Genomic DNA, 21,812 nt, shown 5'->3' with positions numbered 1-21,812 from the left:
CCGTAATGCCTGAACCAACAGCTCTCACTGAACCACCATGGTCACGCTTATGCATTGCTTTGGCTAAGATATCATCTCGACCCTTAGCAATGATTTCACCTCTTTGAACTTGACCCTCTAAAGCTATCTGAGAAACATACAAAAGATCAAGTTTAATATAAATCAATTGCATACATTATTATTATGAAAAGAAAATTTTTAAATGCTTGAAAAGTAAAACATTTAAAAAGATTAAAGATACTCTCTTACTATTGCATCATGGATTTCTTTATCAGCAAGATTATCAAATGTTATAACTCCATCTTTGACATGAGAATGAGCTTTAATCCATGTTAGATGCCGCGGCACTTGTGACACATGGACCCCTTGCTTTTCAAGTTCTTTTTCCTAATAGTACAGAAAACAAAATTGAATATTTAGTTAATACTATTAAAATTATTAAAAATCAAAGTAAGTGAACATCATGTAATTAACACTTACAATCTCCTCTTCAAAATATTGGTACCCAAGTCTACCACCATGATAACTTGAGGACTTCTTCTTTGCTTTTTCACGATTCTTTTCACTCAATTCCTACATATTTTTATAGTTCAAAGTCAATTGATAAAACTGTATACAAGTACATATATATTCACATTATTGTTTAAATGATACGATAAATCAAAGTATACCTTGAATTCATCAGAAGTGCAGATTTGAACAAAGGTATCCCAATCCGATTCATGTATAAAAGGATACTTGTGTGGTGGCTTTTGACGAAGTGTTTTATCTTTTTTATACAACCACTTGGCTCTTAATCTAGTCTTGAAAGCTTTCCATCGAATCGATGCTCGTGATAGTACATAACCTTTGCGATTCTCAGGAACATAAAACCCCTTCTATGTTCATTCAAAACCAATTTATAAGTTAGTACACACACACCAAAAAAAAAAAAAATTAAATATTAAAAGATTTTTCCATTCGAATACAAAATTAGTATATCTTACCGATATAAATCCATAAACTTCATCTGACACTCCTGTTGGAACTTCATGCCAATATTTGTAGGAAATGCTTATTCTTTCACGTGCCATTACACCGATGTAGGTGGAAAAATGAGTCTTGTGTTCACCTGTGGGAATTCTTTTAATTGGATGCCATTGCAATGGGATTTGGGTGCCAGCATGGATAGTCTTCCCCACCTTCTTAAGTACAGTACGAACTCTCTCCTCACAACTTGACTCTTCAGAATCATCATTCGGTTGTACTTTCTTATTCTTTCTGGCCATGTACCTACATAAATTCGACAAGTTAAATTCACTTTGTTAGTTATATAAAAGAATACAACCTATCATTAAATTACTTTGAGTAAAATATAGCTAGTATGGTACGTAAGAGTATATGATCTGACAAATCATGCATAACCCTACTAAATTCTAAGTTATTAGTATTCAAGAGGAAACATTCTTTTTTGTAATAAAAGTAGATATCTAAAAGCAAAATTCACCTTGATTTCCTTAAGAGTTTTTATGACTACGCTTTCGCTTTCGCTTTACTTTATTATTGTTAACATTATCTTCCCACAAACCTTCATTGTGGTAATCTCTTGCGTAGATCGAAGAATCATCAGCTACATCATCATCAACTAGCCCCTTTTCCAACAACGAACTACCTTCCAAAACACTATCATCGCCCCAATCATCTATGACATGTCGCGGTCTCGGTGTAATAACAGCTGGCATTCTCTTATTTGATGGATCGGTCATATAAAATACTTGTTTAGCTTGACTAGATAAAATGAAAGGATCTTCCTTGTCACCAATCTTATTAAGATTAACAAAAGTCATTCCAAGGCTACTGTGATCAACCCCGTTGTTATTATCAACCCATTGACATTTGAAAACTGGAATTGAAAAGTTAGAGTAATGCAACTCACAAATCTCTTCAATAAATCCATAGTAGCGCATTGTGCCAGAAACGGGATGCTTGTCTTTTGCACTAGCAAAATGAATAGCTTCAGCCTCTAAAGTAACCCCACTATTTTGCATTGTACTATTTTCATCTTGCAACTTTGTGTAAAATGTGAAACCATTGATAACATAACCTGAATAGTAAGTAGCGTTGAAATTAGGTCCATATGCCAAACTCTTAAGTCGATCAGAAATAGAACTTGGAGAATCCTGAAGCTCCCTGAAAACTTGATCTTTGAACCACCTAATGAACGATCTATTGTGTTCATCAGCTATTGATTTCTCATTTGCCCTTCTATTGTGTTTCCTCAAGTCTCTCATGTGTTTTTGAATATATGGCATCACTTCATCCTCATTGTGAAGAATATACGAATGGGCCTGGCCAATCGTCATACGACATGTCAAGTTGTTTGCGCCCTAGGGTCCCCTGACCACCCATTCTTCCCATATGTCGAGAAACAGGAAGCCCTATCTTCATTGAATTTGATATAAATTCACTAGTATATGCAAGAACTTCTTCATAAAAAATTCGTTCAGCTATACAACCTTCTAGGTGAAAAGGGTTCTTGACATAACCGCCATATGTTTTCATTTGCCTTTCAAAAGGCCACTGATTTCTCAAGTACACAGGCCCACAAAATCGCACCTCTCTTACCAAGTGAACTGGTAAATGAATCATGACATCAAAAAACGATGGTGGAAAGTACATTTCTAACTGGCACAAAGTTACAACGATTCCATCTTCCAATGCAGTCAACTCTTTCGGATCAAAGACCTTGCTATAAATTGCATTAAAAAATAAACAAAGTTTGGTTATGGCAAATCGAACATTTTTAGGCAAAATTGAACGAATAGCCACTGGTAACAAATGTTGCATTAGAACATGGCAATCATGAGATTTAAGGCCCACAAGTTTCAAGTTTTCCATATTCACAAGGTTGCGAATATTTGAAGAATAACCCTCTGGCACTTTTACTCCAGCCAAGCTCTCACAAAATTCAATTTTCTCTTTTCTTGACAATGTGTAAGCTGCTGGAGGCAGGTATGCTCGACCTTTGTCATTAACAACAGCATGTAGTTCACTTCTAATCCCCATGGTCTGTAAGTCATCTCTAGCTTTCGTGCCATCTTTAGTCTTCCTATGAATATTCAATAAAGTACCAATCAAACTATCACACACATTCTTTTCAATATGCATCACGTCAAGCGAATGTCTCACAAAAAGGAATCTCCAATAAGGTAGGCGCCATAAATATGAACACTTCTTAAAGCCTTGCGTAGGAAGAGCAGACCTATGTTTTTTCCCATAGGTAATTTGAATATCTTTAACCTTTTCGTACACCTCTTCACTTGATAGAACTCTTAGGCGATCTTTAAAATCTTGTTTTCCATTGAAGGCCTTTTTCCTTTTACGAAATGGATGACTCGATGGAAGATATTGCCGATGTAAAGGGAACACATGCTTGCGTGATGCGCTCAACCATTCTCCCTCGCAATCCTCCATGCCTATGGGACAAGGCGCTTTCCCTTTCACGGTATACCCAGAAAGATTACCGTAAGCAGGAAAATCTTGGATGGTGTTAAACAACATTGCTTTCATGATAAAGTTCTCATTACAATGTGCATCAAACACCTGTATACCATCCTCCCAAAGAATAATCAAATCATCAATGAGAGGTTCCAAATACACATCAATGTCATTGCCAGGTTGTTTAGGCCCAGAAATTAGCAATGCTAAAAACATATATCGTGGTTTCATGCACAACGAAGGGGGTAAGTTATAAGTAGCCAATATAACGGGCCATGTACTATATGTGCTACTCAAGTTCCCAAATGGATTGAACCCATCAGTAGACAATGCAAGCCTTAGATTACGCTTCTCTTTTGCAAAGTCCGGGTATTTTCCATCAATAAACCTCCATTGTGGAGAATCGGCAGGGTGTCTAAGCATTCCATCATCTAATCGACCATAATGATGCCATGTTAATTTCTCTGCATCCCCTGCATTTGAGAACAACCACCTAAACCGTGGTATTATTGGAAAATACCATAATACCTTAGCTGGGACTGTGCCATCATCTTTCTTATAACGTGAGGCATTACAAATTGAGCAGCTCTGTAAAGATTCATTTTCATTTCGATACAACATGCAATTGTTAGGACACGCATGGATTTTCTCGTAAGGTAAACCCATAGAGCTTAAACTTTTTTTTTCCTCATAAGTACCTGATGGAAGGACATTGTCTTCTGGAAGCATATCTTTGACAACTTCTAGTAGCATGCTGAAGCTTGTATCAGTCCAACCATGACCTGCCTTCAAGTTGTATAACTTGATTATCGCAGACAATCTAGTATACTTAGTGCAACCATCATACAAAGGCTTTTCAGAGTCATTTAAAATGCTCTCAAACATGGTAGGATTATCATCAAAGTTATCCTTCACTGAATGCAACAAATCTTCCAAATTATCAGCCTCATTTATTCTATCACCTTCACACCCACTACCCTCTACATTACTAACAAGAGGTTTTTCCCTACATTCTCCATGCCAAATCCAATTGGTATATGTTTTATCAAATGCCCACTTACTCAAGTGATTGAGTATTTCGTCAGGCCTCTTATGCAGCAAATTGTGGCACATATAACAAGGACATGGTAGCTTGGGACGACCTCCACTATTAGTAACTGCAAAATTAATGAACTCTCTAACACCTGCTCGATATTCTGGGTCACCTGGTTGTTTTGTTGATATCCAACTTCGATCCATTCTATATGCACCAATAGCAATTCAAGAATAATTCATAATAAGTATAATATTTTCGAAAGCTATAGTGTCTTCACATATATGTACATGTAAGTCTTGGCTCCTTATCACTCCAACCTAACTTGAATTTGTTTAATAAATCTCACTAGTGAATGCATACTCACTTATCACTTTAAAAAAAAAAAAATTTGGTGGCATTTCCTTAGAGTTCTCCGCATACACTATGTTGATTACTTTTAGTATCAATATATTTAACCGAATAATGTGTAAATCCTAAATGACTAGGTCAATTATAATAAAGACACTAATGTTTCAGATTAATTGCATTCCTACAATATAAAGATTCATATGAGGAACAACAAAAAGAGATGTGTGGCAGTGAACATAAAAATAGTAGCATCCTTGTAATGTATGTAAGGGGGTGACAAAGATATTAAATTAGAGAATACAACAAATATTTTACTAGATTAAACAAAATATTTTTATCAACCGAAATACGACAAACCCGTACTTTTCACGGGAAAATCAAATTTGAAACCATAACCCAAACAACCACCATATATGCAAGCAGAATCTTTACACCTATAAACTAAACATGAATCATGTGAATTTAAATATCATATCAATTTAGAACATTGTATTCAATTAGAGAATAATAAAAAGAAACATAAAATCCATTTACAGTACAATACACTTTAAAAGCAAGACAAGTTAGTATATATATACGACATATAAAAATTGAAACTAATGAGTAGTATAGGTTTAATTAAGAAATCAATTTTAACCTTAGTATCAATTATTTGTCTGGGTAAGGAACGTGAATGAAAAATACCTTAAAAAGAATAAGGGGTTTCTGGTTGTGGCGGGAAATCGATCAAAATAGTGCAATTCCTTGTATTATGGCTGAAAATTGAACAATCTTTATCATTAATTGATAGTTAACAATGAAAGAAGAACGAAATTGTGGTTGGGAGACGAGGCCCGGAAATCGAACGGCTTACCTCGTACAATCGCCTGAACAAACGGAGTGGTTGATAGTCGTGGCCCGAGTACGCTTCAGATTGTGGTGGCTTTGTAAACTTCACGATAGTGACGGCCTTACAAAGTAGATGATGGTGAACACAATCTTGAAAACGACCGCCTCTAATAAGGTAGTGAAAAACTTGGGAAGGAAGCCATGGAATTTCAAGGGTTTGGATTATTGGAGGAAGAAGATGAAACTATGAACTGCTACTACCAAGTAGAAACCCCTTTAGCCCCTTAGTTTAATTTTTTATTTTTTAATGAGGATGTGTTAGTCTAAAAATCTAAGTTAGTAGTATAGTACACGTTTCCTCAAGTTAGTAGTACACGTGAAGTAGTCTTAACTTTTTTTAATTTTTTTTAATAAAAAAAAGTTACTTAATATTTCTTTTTTTTTTATTTTTTTTTTTGAAGAAAACACAATATTTCTTTTTTGCTTCTTAGTTATTTGATACTAGTGTATGTACACGTGATACTAGGATATAAGTAATCATAAAAAATTTTAAGATTAAAAAAATAATAAAAACAAAGAGACCTGTTAACACTAACAACAGGTCTCTTTGTTTTTTTCCCGCCAACAAATCGCTCTTTAGAGACCTGTTATCAATGACAACAGGTCTATTTGACTAAAGTGACCTGTTAAGTCTTGTAACAGGTCTCTTTAGATAGATCCCTTTTCCAATATTTGTAGTAGTGTTGGTTATTTCTCTGTCCTTTTCCTGTCATTTCAATTTAATTTTATAGAATCAAATGCAAAACTCTTTTTTCGAAATTCCCATCGAATCATTAGATCGATCCAAATCAATGAGAATTACTAAGCAAATATAGTAGAGTCTCATCAATTTTAAGCTCAAACATAGCCAATTCACCAAAGAAATTCACAAAAATCTGCATTTTAAATCAATTTGTTGAATGAGAAATATTAAAGGCCGGAAATAATGAGATTCATAAACCAATTACTTGAATTATATATTGGACAATTAATTTTGAGGTAAGAGGCACATGAAGTTTGAGAAGTAGAGATGAAGGTGGGATGAGAAAGGAAACGGTGAGAAGAAGAGTCTAGGAGAACGAAAACTAAAGAGCTTAAAATACTTCAAACAATGTCGTTAAGTGGGTGGTGCACACAAAATAAGGTGGATCATGGTTCACTGTAAAAATTTGCGTATTTTGGCCATAACTCACTTGTTTTAAGTCGGATTAGGCTTGTAATATATCGCTGAAAAACTCTTTTCGAGCCCATCCATCTAAGTAATGATAGGACTGAGAAAACAGACGAAAATAAATGATATTGGACGTTTTTTTTTTTATAAATTGGGCACGAAATGAATAATTTCCAAGACACGAAATGAATGATTTTGGGGATTAAGTATACTAAATGAATCGCTTTGGGCTTAAGGACACGAAATGAATGATTTAGGATTAAAATTTATTTTAGGTAAGGTTAGAAATACGGTCAAGGCTTAAGAAAACTTTGCAAGACTCTTCAACTCTTTAACGAATTCGTTAATCAAAACGTGAAAGGTACTTATCACTGGGTTTGATTTTTGGGGATACAAGATTAGGTTTCTACACATCCCTTCCAACAACTAATAGTAATTGGCCACCTAAAAATGTTTTTAGAAAACACCCATCCACACAAATAACCTTCCTTTATCCATCACTCCATCCTTTTTTCAGACCCTCAAAACAAGTGAACAACCTCTGAAATATAGGTGGTGGTACAAGTTGTTTGTTTAGAGTGGTTACTGTCACCAACTCTATAATGCTACTAAGACTACTAGCTTTCAAAGCTTCTATAACCTCCCACCTTAATATAATTATCATGCATTGATCTATGAAGCATCTTATGAGCTATATACTTCACCTTGTGTGCAAACTCTCTCTTCATTACTACCTTAAAGGCCCTTCTGATAGTTTTCAACTATTTCTTTTGCTGCCAATCGGGTCTGTTCTTAAAAACTTTTAAAAATTGTTTTACTACCCAACTTGGCTATAATTGCCTATTTCTTTTCATGTTTCCGTTACAAGTGTACTCCAACTGTACATTCCCCACAACGAAATTAAGTTGCTCTCCTACTTTCCAAAACCCTTTACACACTTAATACCTAACACCTAAACTCTAATTTACCTTAATGTTACTTATCTCATATGTGAGATCTCTCCCTTTGAAAATGGCATACTTATGTAGCTATTGCATCCCTAAAAGCATCCTTTAATGAAAACCTCTGCCCCACCTACCAAGTAAACACACTGAAAACAATGTCTACACTCACTAGAATCTCTTCCTTCTTCCTCCTTTATTCTCTAGTTTCCTCCTTATCTCCACTGTTTGGTGATGTAATCATCCTCACTTCCATCACACTCAATGGAATAACCCTCTCCAACAACTTCAGGCCCTTTCCCATTACTTGTAGAAGACCCCCCTTCTTAGCCTAACCACCTAGCTTACCCTCAGCAGCCTAACCTCTATAGCTAATCTGCTATCTGAAGCAACATGGCAGTACAATTTCTCACTCTCTCCCTTACTATGACAGGTGTAGGACTTTAGATACTCTAAGCGGAATTGCATGAATCATATTCATAAGCATCTAGTAACCAAGATTAATGCACAACACATAAAGAACACATAATTGAACCTTTGAAGTGTTAATCCATGTGCGATCAAGCAAGAACAATAGGAGAAAAAAGAACCCCAAGCGTGATTCCTCTACTTGGTCCACAGGCACAGATTAAACCTCCACTAATGCTAGTTAGTCGTGATTAAACCCTTCAATCAACCATCTATGGAGAAAGGAGATACGAACTAACCACGAACCACCACAATGAACACCACGAACCACCTAGGAGGGTGGTCGGTCGTACAAAAGTGAGGGAGAGGGGAGGGCCATGAGTGAGGAGAGAGAAAAGGGAGATTAGGGTTTTAGGAAAATTGATTACCTTGTTTCACAATTCACTGATTGTATGATAATTCAACCTTAGGCATGGATCTTATTTATAGATCACATCTCTAAATAAGAGTCCATGTCAAGCCTAAACTCCTAATCTTAATCAAACTACTCAAGCGCAACAGCTTACATTGTTTGTCATACTCTCATGAGGCCCATTAATGGGCCTCTTACTTGTTTAACCCAATACCCTTGTGTATGACCTCATACGATCCATTTTATTAGGCTTTAGACTATTTGTCTAGCACAAAGATCATTTATCATATCTAGCAACATACAATGATGATCCAAAATAATGAACTAATTATTTCCATAATAGTGATCCTTGATATATCTAGTAATTGCACGTATCGAAGACATAATTCCTTCAACATCCTCTTCATCAACCTCAGAATCATAACCCTCACTAGCATCAATTAAAGGCTTATTCTATTACTCATCCTTACTTACAATGAAATCCTCATCTTCTACATCACAACTATAATTAGAATGATGCACTTCCCCCTTACCAATAGCAATATCTTTTCCTTTATTAGTTGCTAGGTGATAACGTGGATTTGAACTATCTCACTTAACTTATCAGTGAACCCTAAATTTATTCCCAATTCGAAGGACTTTTAGTCTATTATCAACCCATGCATCATCATCATTAAGGTGTTTTCAGTAATTATAGGAAAGAGGCTTGTAGAAGGTAGCTAAAGGAAGAGTATTTAGTTTTGATTTTCCTTCACTTTTTGGGAATTTAGGATTAGGTTCGATGGTTATATATGTATTTGTATATGAAATCACAATTATTGAGGTTGGAGCATCTTTCTGGGTGGGATATTCTTTTAACATTAAAGGTATTTGTGGGGTCCCTTTTTATTGGTAGTTTATGTCTTACAATGTGATAGGTCAAAGGTTAGCCAGTGTGTTTCTTGTACTTTGGGTTGAATGGTATCTAACTTAAGCAATTCAACCCCTTTATTTACATAAATATACACACACCTATACTTTAAATTTCAAAAGTATCTCACGCAAGTCATTCACTTTATTGTTAGAATAACCCTTCCTTAACCCATGCCCTAATGCAACCCATGTACCAAGCTAAGTACAACATAACCTCTACATTTTCAACCCTACTCTATTTTTGCATTGTTTTCAAACCACCACAAACATAATTCATCAAGATCATGATCAATAGTAAAATTCCTACGTTTCCTTCTTCATACACTAATGCTCCACTTCCCACAGCTTTAAATGTCCCTACTACTAGTATAAAAGAGTTACAACAACAAAGGATCACCCATCTACAATTTACCAACAACAAAATTACCAGAATTCAGCCATAAATTAACAATAAAAGTTCAATTAGAAGACAAAAACGACAAAATATAAGTACAAATTACAATTTACTCAGTCAACCCAGTTACTTCAATCGAATTCAAGTGCGCAATTTAGACCAAAAAATAAAAAAAAAGGAAATTATTCAGAAAAGTATGCAATTAACAACAAAAGGAATAAAATTTAGGGTTCTCCATACCACATACCATTTACAATGCAATAATTCGAAGACCATAATGCCTTTTGCATTAGGTTTAACTTAGCTTGAATGCTTGGACAATCGAGTACAATCCTAGAAGCAAATTAGGAAAAAAAAATTGGGTGCAGTAAGTTGTAGAGTAAAAACTAGTACGTAGTAGTGAAAGAGAGAAAGTGAGTAATTTTAATAAAGGGGGAGGGCAAGCCCACTGTTTTTAACATTGATGCTGATGCGACATAATTAGTTGAAGGGGAGTTATGGTGCTTCAATCGATTTGGTAGGCAAACAAACCAGCCAAGGTAAACATACCTAATGTTGACTTAATTATCCGATTGCTAGTAGACTTGGTTCATTTTAGTAGAAAAAAAATGAAACTTGGGTTTAATTTGGAAAGATTTAAAGGTTGGTTCATTTTGGGAGAACCGAACAAAGGTTGGTTTGTTTTTGTTTAATTTTTTTTTAATGGTTTTACAATAAATTTTGGCATATTTTAATTTAAAGGCTTTAAATGTATTTTTAAGTTAGTTTATATTGCTGGAAATTATTGTTGAGTAGTGTTCAATACACTTTGGTCATTTATAATTGTAGGAGAGTTCCAAGTGAGCGAATTCTGGTAGTAATAGCCATCTTGCGTTCATATTCGAGTTACGTACAAGTACTCGGAATTCGTTAACCATGTAGAGGCATGTTAGGATTTATTAAGTTGATTCCAAGTTAGTATCATATTTGGAATTGGTAGTAATTGGTGAATTGAATTGGAATTGTTGAATAGGATTGGAATTGGTGATTCGTTTGTGAAGCATGATTAATTGGAATGTATTATTATTGAAATCAGTGATGATTGAATGTAATTATTGAACCATATTTTTATTATTGGCATTATTTTAATTATTAGCATGATTAAGAGCATGTGTAATTAAACTAAAAGTTATATTTGGTTGAGAATATAAAAAGGGAATTTTTGATATAGTTCATAAAATATTATTAGTGCTTTATGCACAAAAGGTAAGGAAATATTGAAATATGCTTTGATGTAATCAAGGAGCTATATATATAAGTGGAACGGGTACCTCGTTAGGAATGGATGGAGTGCATCCTTATGCGCTAAGGTGTTTAGACGTACGACCTTGTTTAATTAAAATTGTTTCATCAACGTTTAATATTATGTGATCACTAAGTACTTAAAATTTAAAATGGAATGTTTGATTGCCTGAACGATTTAGGTTAGTGGATTGTTTAATTGGTTAAGAGTCATCATCAAGTCTAAAAATGTAAATAACGTAAAGTGAAAGAGGCTATGCACAAAAATTATTAGAATGTACACACGTTGAGTATGAACATATGGGGGAGTTGTGAGACTTTACATTTGACCATAAATTTTATTAGGGATACAAGATGTTATACTTTCCTTTTTATTATTATTATTATTATTATTATTATTATTATTATGGGCAGGACGTCCGTCACTCTCAAGTGACATAGGTGTCTACTCTGTTAGCTCCCGATGTACTTTATCCTAATTTTTTAGGGCATGAATTTGGTTGGAAACAAGTTTGATGCTACTTAATTGAATAAATAAATGTTTATCTTGTGTTATATATTATTGATTGTGTTGAACTCAAAGTTAAAGGTAATTTGAATTATACTAGGTTCTATGTATGTTAGTGTGTTTTCTTTTACTCTTATGTACGCAGTATTGCTTATTGTCATCGTATTGTGTGTGTGTTTGGACTTATCTTTATCTTAACCCTACAACGACGCATTTTTTATGGTGATTAGTATGGATGGTTTAAAGAGAACCTTTTTAGGTGATGCAGCATATTTATCTTGGGGATTGAGTGAAGAGTGAATCTTGTCCTAATTTCTATTAGAATATGAATTGGTTAATTGTTTTGGACTATTATTATGATGTGCTTGATTGGACTAACATATTAATATTAAATATATTGGCTTGGTTTTGAAGGCCCTACAATGGTTTCAAGTTGTAGGTTTGACCCTTACCCTAACCAAGCAACCACCATCTCCACCCTCACCCTACACCGCATCAACCTCATCTCACCTTAGAAAAATTAACAAAAACCACCTCCCAACCATCATTAACTCCACCCGGCAATCGGGCTAGCCACCAAACACTACCGTCCAGCTCCCTATCTCACCAATAACCACAAACCACCTTCCCACAACCCCCACCTTTCCCCAACCAACTCGCAACAACCACAACAAAAAACATACTCATAGCACTCACAACAACCTACCACCTTTGCGTATAAGCATTCGAACAATCCGAGCATCCACCAATTAGAGATGGTTAGGGTGATGGGTGAGGGCGGTTTTCGTTTTGGTGATTTTGAAGTATGGGTCGTTTAAAAGGATGTAGTTTACTGGCATAGGGGAGAAAGGAGGTGGGGGGGAACGAAGGGATGGGGGCGGCCGGTGTTAGGGGTACGGCTGGGTCATTAGATCTTTTAAGGGGTTGGGGTAGGGTAGGTGATTGGTTGGCGTGAGAACCATGAGGGGGGAAGGGTTAGGTGGGGTTCTTTTAAAGAAAAAATTTGAATTTTTTTGTTGAAATCATTTTTTGTTTTTTTTTTGTGTTTTAGTTTTTTCAAGAATTAACTTGCGACACGTGTCATTTAAAAAAAAAAAAAAACTCCCTATGTTTTAAATGAAACGTTTTCCTTTTGCAGCTGTATTTAAATTAATTAAATTTTTCCTTTTTTGGTAATTTTTCTCTATTTTTTTTTAATAATATTCTCTCTATTTTTTTTTAATAATATTCTACTTATTAATGGTCTCCACAAAACCATTACTTTTCTCTCTCCTCAAACATATACCCCACTACCTATTAATCTATACTTAGGGCATGTTTGGCGCTAGCTTTTGAGTAGCTTTTAGTGTTTGGCAACGTAATGGTTATGGTAGCTTTTATATGTGAGTTAATTAAAAATGTGAGTGTTTGGCAAGGTAGTGGTTATGTGAGTATTTTAGATTAATAGTTAAACACTTCACTAAAAATGTGAGTGTTTGGCAAGGTAGTGGTTATGTGAGTGTTTTAGATTAATAGTTAGACACTTCACTAAAAATGTGAGTGTTTGGCAAGGTAGTGGTTAGGGTAGCTTTTAGTGGTGAAGGTACCTTTTATGAAAATTTAGAAATATTAGCTTTTGAAAATAGAGGTAGCTTTTGAGGTAGTGGTTGAAATTTTAATCATAGTTTTAACAAAAAATATTGATTTTTTTTTTATGTAACAGCTAGTCAACCTCTAGCTTATTGAACACTCATACTTAAACTATCTATATTCACAGCAGTAGGGAATATTTCAGGTCACCAAACTTTGAGCCCCATTGTAATCACGCACTTAAGCATGGTGGCGTCCAAAGGGATGGAAGCTATATCAAACGAGACGCCAACAAGTTTTAGGAACTTGTAAACTGTTCACAGGGTGAAAGTTACACCCCTTCACGATCCTAGAGATCGCTAACTCCATAGTGATCTGGAACCATGACTAGATATTCGGGGATGAAGGTACAAATCCAACCTAAAAGATTTTGAACCTACCCTAAATAGGCCTCTACTTTGTTTTTCTCATATTCATGTGCGCTTTTCGATCAACATACAATCAATATATTAACCCTAAACGTATTTTATCTATGTTAGTTGATTATTAATGCACAAATAATTCTATTATTGGCGATAACTTGAATTAAAATCATATTAGCCTAAACTCAAATTATTATTTATCTTATTAAGCGTGATTTCAAGTACAAATTCCCTTTAAAGCTGCAAGAGAGGGCATGATCAAGCAATAACAATAATATCAAGCAACATATAAATTATTGACACAACAAACATCATCATCATAATCTCAATCTCATCAAAGCATAATATTAGCAAGATCCTAGGCATGATACTAACATGATTAATAACAAATCCTAGCATGTCACTAAATAATAAAAAATCAAAGCTTTATTCCTAACATGATACTAGAAATCAATAAAGACATCTTAATATGATACTGGAAATTAATAAAACAATCTAAGCACGATCTCTATATCAAACGAATAATTAAGAAGTCATCTAATTACTTACTTCGATGCCTCGTACCTCTTTCTATCAAAACAATAAAAACGTTAGTAACTTTAATAAAAATATTATATCAAACAATTAAAATAATAATTGAATTTAGATTTAGGACCAAACCCTCAAAACTATCAACCTTTCACGTCGAGATCTAAGGCAACTTCGAGCTTGACTAGGTGTGTTTAAGTCTCGTGATGGACGTATGTTGTATTTTGAAATGGGTGTAGAAAGGCTTAGAAAGAGAGAGGAAGAATAAGCTTTTAGTTTTTAGAGAGAGAAGAGAATAGATGATGATTGTTGATGATTTGAAAACAGGGAATATCGACCCTATTTATAGAGAAAAACGACCGAAACAATAGAAAAGAGTCAGAATTTCACTCGAAGTAAAACTGGTTCTGTCGCGACGCGATGGCTCTGTTGCACAGCCGACAGGCCTATCACGACGTGATGAGATTTTCGCAGCGCGATGGTGCTAGGAAAAAAATTCTGTACGGAGTCCGTTTTCCATGCAATTGGGTTAATTAGAGTCCGTACTTATCTTTTTAAAACACTTGTTTTATTCCAAATAAAATCCTTTATATTTTCAAAATCAAATAAAAATATAATTAATAATCCTAATCCCATTAGAACTTAAAATAACTATCTAGAAGGTTCTAGTAGAGTAGGATAACTCCTAAAAAATTTAGGAATACAGTTAAAATTAACGGACCCTCCACATGATCATTGAGTCGCCTATAAAACTCATTTAAGATCCATTTTAGTATTTTGGCCATAACTTCCTCGTTATAACTCGGAATTAGGCTTATAATATATTTTTGAAAAGGTCTTTTCAAACCCCATCCAAATACACAATTATTGGATGCATATTATGGTCCAAACTAAACTGAATGGGACATTTTTCTGTAAATAGGATACGAAATGAATTATTTTCGAAAACTGACATAACTATTTTTAATAAAAACAAAGGGATTCACGAGACTCTTTCACATTTCACCTCACTCGATATTCAATGATGTGAAAGATATTCATAACTGGGTTTTGTTTTTTGGAGAGACACAATCAATTGTCTACAAAAGCCCCGACTTTGACTGAGTTTGAAGAAACGTAAGTTTCGAAAACAAAAGTCAAAGTAGTGATAGGGTCGGAGAATGATTCAGAACGTTCTGCGATCTTAAATCATTCTTGTAATGCCAATACCTGCAAACTAGTGTTAGTTAAACAGATAAGAGAGTTAGAAACGTGTATCTTGCACCGTCGAGCACACGTCTCTAGAGTAACCGATTTGTTGCTGCATTATATTGTGACGACCTCCATAGTACCTCGTGAACGCCATCTGAAGGTAACATTGCTTCGCTATCTTCATTTGTTGTGACAATCTTCCATAATTCCTCAGGAACATCGTCGAAGGTGACCGTGCTTCGCCATCTTCAGTTGTTGTGGTCGTGCTTCGCCATGGCATTGCCTCGCCGCTTTATTTTTTTTGTTGTGGCCGTGCTTTGCTATGGCATTGCTTCGTCGCTGTAGACAATCTCCTCTCTGCTTCAGGACATCGTCGAAGACCATTGCTTGTAGCTATCTCCAAAATCTTATCTGTGCCTTGACTCGATCATTTGATTGACGATTTTCACACCCTAGTGAAAGTCGTCGAAAACCTCGTTGCCTCGTTGAATGCGTGCTTTAAGGGAGGTGATAATTCTCCTTTTTCTTTCGGAACAGTTGCCAACACAACTCTTGAATGATGAGCGACAATTCGGTTTAGGGAAAGTTATCAATGCAGCATAACAACTCATGTTGTCACGATGAAAGGAAAATTTGCCAAAATCTAATTTGGGAAAAAGTTGCCAATGCTTCATAACAATCTGTCATAAGAACTTTGCTATGATCAACAATCTACACCTTGGAACATAACTCTTGAAAGCAATCCATCTTTACAAATGCTATGAGACAATTGTTTTAGGAGAATATAGCGACCATCGACAATCCGCGTCTTGGAACATTTGCAACAAAGACTTGACCGACAATCCATCTCGGAAAAATTTGCCACTACTGACATGAATGACAATTCACGTTGGGGATCCTTTGCTGAAATACTAAGATGAATATAGACCTACGACAACCCTTTGGGAAATTTTTCCATAGGGAACTGGGTGTATGACAATCCAATCTTGGAAAAATTTCCAAGGATTTTATGAATGTATGACAATCCGAACTTGGAAGAATTACCAAGAGGAGCACAACAATCCACGCTTGGAAACATTGCCTGTTTGAAATGACAATCCAATATTGGAAAAATTGTCAAAGATTTGGAAAAATTTGCCAAATAGAGAAGGAGCACCACAATCCATGCTTGGAAACATTGCCAGAGGTGACAATCCAATCTTGTAAAATTTGTTGTTGAAGAAGATGCGTGATAATCCACTCTTGGAAATATTGTGAATTGGGATGACAATCCAATCCTGGAAAAAATTGTCGTATAGGTATGTGCTTGAGGCCTGCAAAAAAGATCAATTTTTTGCCAAAGGACCTTGACAGTTGATTCCCTTGTGGTTGACTCAAGGCTTAGTGTTACTTGACTCATTCTGTAAGACTTAACGTTTTTGCTTTACTCGATTTGTAACTTGATGAACTCAAATCGACTCGATGTGATAACCCGACATGACTCAAAGTGTACATGACTCGTGTTCGTAGACTTAACTCGATGTAATGACACGACATGACTCAATGTGTACATGACTTGTGTGGGAATTATATTGTGATTGTGCTCAAGCGACTCAAAAATGCAGAAAAATAAAAAATTTCTGTCATTTTTGTGGAGGGTACCGACTTTCTCCCGAAAAATAAAGACGTGAAAAGAAAGAAGTAAAGTGTTGGATCTTCCTTAAAAGGAAAGAAGATGCAAAGAATTGAATCAAGTGACTATGCATGTTGAATGGGCTTAATCAAATGTATGCGTCGATGTCGTATCTTATAGTGCAAGGATTGTAACATCCTAGACTATCTCAGTTGATGACTCAATGATGAAAGTATTTGGGTATCTTAGGCACGGAGGCTAAATACTTCATACTTTGTGAATCATTGATGATTGGAGTAATGAACGACTCTAAGACGACGAGGCATGTTTCAAAGTTGTGTTAAGATTTCATAACCAAGGGGTTCCTAAAGGAAGGATTATTTGGTCAAGTATCTGTGATGTGTGTGAAAGTGTAGACACCCAAATATGTCTCCCCAAAACCAAACCCAGTGATGAATATCTTTCACGTCATTTAATTATCGAACGAAGTGAAAGTGTGAAAATTCTAGTGATGAGGATGTTTTTATTAAAATATCTCTTCTTTCTATTTTTGAAAATATTTCTTTTCTCACCTTATCTTATGAAAATGTGCATTCCAATTTAGTTTGGTCCATGATATGGGTCCAATAATAGTGTAGTTGGATGGGGCTTGAAAAGACCTTTCCAACGATATATTATAAGCCCAATTCCGATGAATAATGAGGAAGTTATGGCCAAAATACTAAATTGGGCCCAAACCGGATTTTACCTACAACCCAATGATCATGTGCAGGGTCCAAAGGTTTAATCTTACTCCTAAACTAATTAGGATTAATTAGAAACTTCTATAAGTTTCTAAAATATCTTAATTATCCTTTTTGAAAAGATAAAATCAAAGAGTTTGAAATTGAATAAAACTTTCCTTTTTTAAGTCCTAATTCTATTCGGATATAAAGATGTTCAAAGACAGTCAGATATTATTTTCGTGTCTCATAATTTTTATCCAAATCTTATATGTTTGGATAGATCTTGAAATTATATTTCCAATCATATATTATATTATTAATTCCGAGCTATAACAAAAAAGATATGAATGGAATACGAAACTCTATCCAAAACTGACACCCTTCCACTATTTCGGCCATATCTTTTTATCTAAAATATATTTTAATCTTACTCTAATTGGGTTAGAAATTAGACTTCAAGATCTTTCCAACGATATATTATATGACTTATTTGGACTTCTGGATCAAAAGATATGATAAAAACAAAATCCGCAAAAACTGTCTTGCAACGCCGGACGAAAGGTGTGTCGCCTGGCGACAGACCCTGTCGCCTGGCGACAGATCCTGTTGATGGCGACAGAAGCGTGTTTTATTCCTTTTCAAACTCTAATTCGTATTATCAAGTTCGAAGTATTTTATTATAAATAGGGTCCTAAGACATCCGTTTTCAATCATAAAAAAAATCAACTCTACAATCAACAATCATCTCTCTCTTTCTCTCTCTAAAGCTAGAAGCTTTCTCTCTCTATTCTTTTTCTGAACCTTCCCTCAAACACAATTCTTCATACATTAGCACTAGACACACTTAGCCAAGTTTGAAGTTGCCTTCGCCCTAGACATGAAAGGTTTGATAATTTCGGAGGGTTTGGTCCCAAATCTCTATTTCAATTATTTAATTTAATTGTTTGATTTATTATTTTCCTTGAAGTTTCTAACGCGTATATTTTGTTATTAGAAAGAGATACGAGGCATCGAAGTAAGTAATTTAATTGTTTCATTGATATTATGATATAGAAATTATGCTTAGATTATTATTTTGATTCCTAGTGTCATGTTAGGATGTTATGATATACCAAACTTGCTCCCCACTCTCCTTGTAAAAACCAGCCAACTCACCTCCTCACTCCCCTCTTTGCTAGCGCCACACGGAAACCCCACTTGGGCACCAAGGCACCTCAAGTGGGCTTCCATGGCTTGCTGCAACCTTCGGCTCAGCAGCCTTATGCGTGCGGGCTGCTGCTGGCCGAAGGCCGCTGCTAGCAGGCCTCGCACCATGTACGAGCTGCTAGCTGCAGCGTGCTAGCACGCCACGCACTAGGTACGGCTGCTAGCCGCAGCTTACTAGCAAGCCTGGCACTTAGTGCAGGCTGCTAGCTTCGGCTTGCTGCTTGTTGTAGCGCGACATGCCACACGCATCGCTACCCCTTGCGTGCCAGCACGCATGCACTGCTAGAAGTGCTAGCACGCTAGCGATGGTGCGCTAGCACGCACCAGCTAGCCTAGGCTCGGCTTGGTGCGCTTGCTAGCCACCTTGCTAGGCTATATGCCCCTAGTACTCGGTTTGCTCGGGGCATTCTGATGCTAGGGGTATTTTGGGAATTTGTTGATTATTTAGTTTTTCTCGTCTCGTCTTTTATCATTTTGACTCAACTTTGGACGCTCGGTTTTGACGCTCCAAGCTCGAATTTCCGACGTCTAAATATTAATTACTCGGGCGACTCATTAATTCCTTCTGAATTAATTCATAGCTTCATTTTGCTAATTGCTTGGGTGTGACCCGAAGGGTTCAGTCAAGATTAAGCTATAATATTAAGTATACATTAATATTACTGATCGGAAGCGGCCTCCACCAAGGCATTCCGATCACTTGACCTCACTGAATAATTAGCCGCCCGAGTGTTGCCTTTATAATCCCCTATTACGGCAGACGATTGACAACATCAAAGCGGACTAGTATTCGAACAAGAGGACTCACAATACTCATGGTCGAGGAAATAGGTTCCGATAGCCATAATGAAAAGTATACTTATGACGATTTTTAATCTCTTAAAGTATTCTCATAGGTTGATCCAGTATGGTTCTAAACCAATACTTGTGCAAATGATTTATGACGATCATGCCCTTGTAGTATAAGAAACGGTGCTATAAATCAAACTACACACTAATCTATTATGGTCATTAATCGTCCATTGTTTAAATGACCTTGATTAGGGATAACTCTCGATTATAATATTCAACGTTCACTGAATAGGTGTTTCCTTACCAAGACTGGTCTTGATACCCTATTTTGAATATTCTTTTAATCGAATGGACTCATCATTTAATCCTAAGCCACAATTAAATAGCAAATGGAGTGATAAAATATTGCATGAAATTTATATTACTCCAAGACTTGAATGGTTTTTATTAGTGTCTTACATTAAAATATTCAAATTTAATTAAATCACTAAACAGGGAAATCAAAGAAAGTCTCCAACGTGCCTGATTCCCATTGCCTCAACGTGCTCGTTGTGCTTCACTTGAGGCAAAGTTTTAGTAAGTGGATCGGCTACATTGTCATTCGTTCCAATTTTACAAATTCTAATTTCACCTTCTGATTTCCATTCTCGAATCATGTGAAACCGCCGCTTGACATGTTTGACCTTCTGATGTTCCCTTGGCTCTCTAGCCTGAGAAATAGCTCCATTGTTGTCACAATAGAGGGCTATTGGACCCTTGATTGAGGGTACAACATCAAGTTCACCAATGAACTTACGAATCCAATTAGCCTCTTTAGCTGCTTCAGCAGCTGCTAAGTATTTGGCTTCAGTTGTTGAATCTACAGTTGTGCTCTGCTTGGCAATCTTCCAACTAAACGCTCCTCCATTTAGATAGGAAACATATCCAGATTGAGATTTGAAATCGTCTCTGTCTGTCTGGAAGCTCGTGTTGGTATAACCTTCAACAACTAATTCCTCTGAACCACCATACACAAGGAATTTATCCTTGTTCCTTTTCAGGTACTTTAGGATATTCTTGGCCGTAGTCCAATGGGCCTCTCCTAGGTGTGATTGGTAACGGCTCGTAGCACTCAAGGCATACGATACATCTGGCCTAGTACATATCATGGCATACGTGATCGATCCAATAAGCAAAGCATATGGAATCTGATTCATTCTTACCCGCTCAGCAGGTGTCTGTGGACACTGCTTCTTTCTTAGAGTTATGCCATGTGACATTGGCAGGTGACCTCTCTTAGCCTCCTCCATGCCAAATCGAGCAAGTACCTTATCAATATAAGTACTTTGACTCAATCCAATCATCCTTTTTTATCTATCCCTATAGATCTTGATGCCTAGTATGTACTGAGCCTCTCCTAAGTCTTTCATTGAGAAACACTTTCCAAGCCAGGCCTTTACAGACTCTAACAACGGAATATTGTTTCTAATGAGCAATATGTCATCGACATATAAGACTAGGAAGGCGATGTCAATCCCAATGACCTTCTTGTAAACACAAGATTCATCTGGATTCTAGATAAAACAAAATTTACTAATGGCTTCATCGAATCGCAGATTCCGACTCCTGCTTACTTTAGCCCATAAATGGACTTCTTAAACTTACAAACTTTCCCAGCATTGTTATGGTCTACAAAACCTTCAGGCTGTGTCAAATACACGATTTCTTCCAAAATACCATTGCGCAAGGCGGTTTTGACGTCCATCTGCCATATTTCATAATTGTAATATGCAGCAATCGCTAGGAGGATCCGAACGGATTTAAGCATTGCGACTGGAGAAAAGGTTTCATCGTAATCAATACCATGAACTTGCCTGTAACCTTTTGCTACCAATCTAGCTTTGTAACTGAATACATTTCCATCTTTGTCGGTTTTCAACTTGAAAATCCACTTACATCTGATAGGTGTGTAACCTTCGGGTAAGTCAACCAAGTCATAGACTTGATTTTCAAACATGGAATCCATTTCAAAT

General features: G+C 35.9%; 1 long non-coding RNA gene across 1 annotated transcript; it reads right to left on the bottom strand.

The window, feature by feature from the left end:
* Nucleotides 1–571: 571 nt before the first annotated feature.
* Nucleotides 572–5,897, bottom strand: LOC145582011 (uncharacterized). The gene is made up of 3 exons (XR_014099723.1): nt 5,715–5,897; nt 5,546–5,616; nt 572–1,272 (listed from the first exon to the last, which is right to left on the bottom strand). It is a non-coding gene; the product is annotated as an uncharacterized LOC145582011 (long non-coding RNA).
* Between the last annotated feature and the right edge of the window lie 15,915 nt (nt 5,898–21,812).

This window comes from Chenopodium album, chromosome 15 (assembly GCF_948465745.1).
Source record: "Chenopodium album chromosome 15, dcCheAlbu1.1, whole genome shotgun sequence".
Lineage (NCBI taxonomy): Eukaryota > Viridiplantae > Streptophyta > Magnoliopsida > Caryophyllales > Amaranthaceae > Chenopodium > Chenopodium album.
This window is presented reverse-complemented; position numbering and strand designations above follow the sequence as displayed.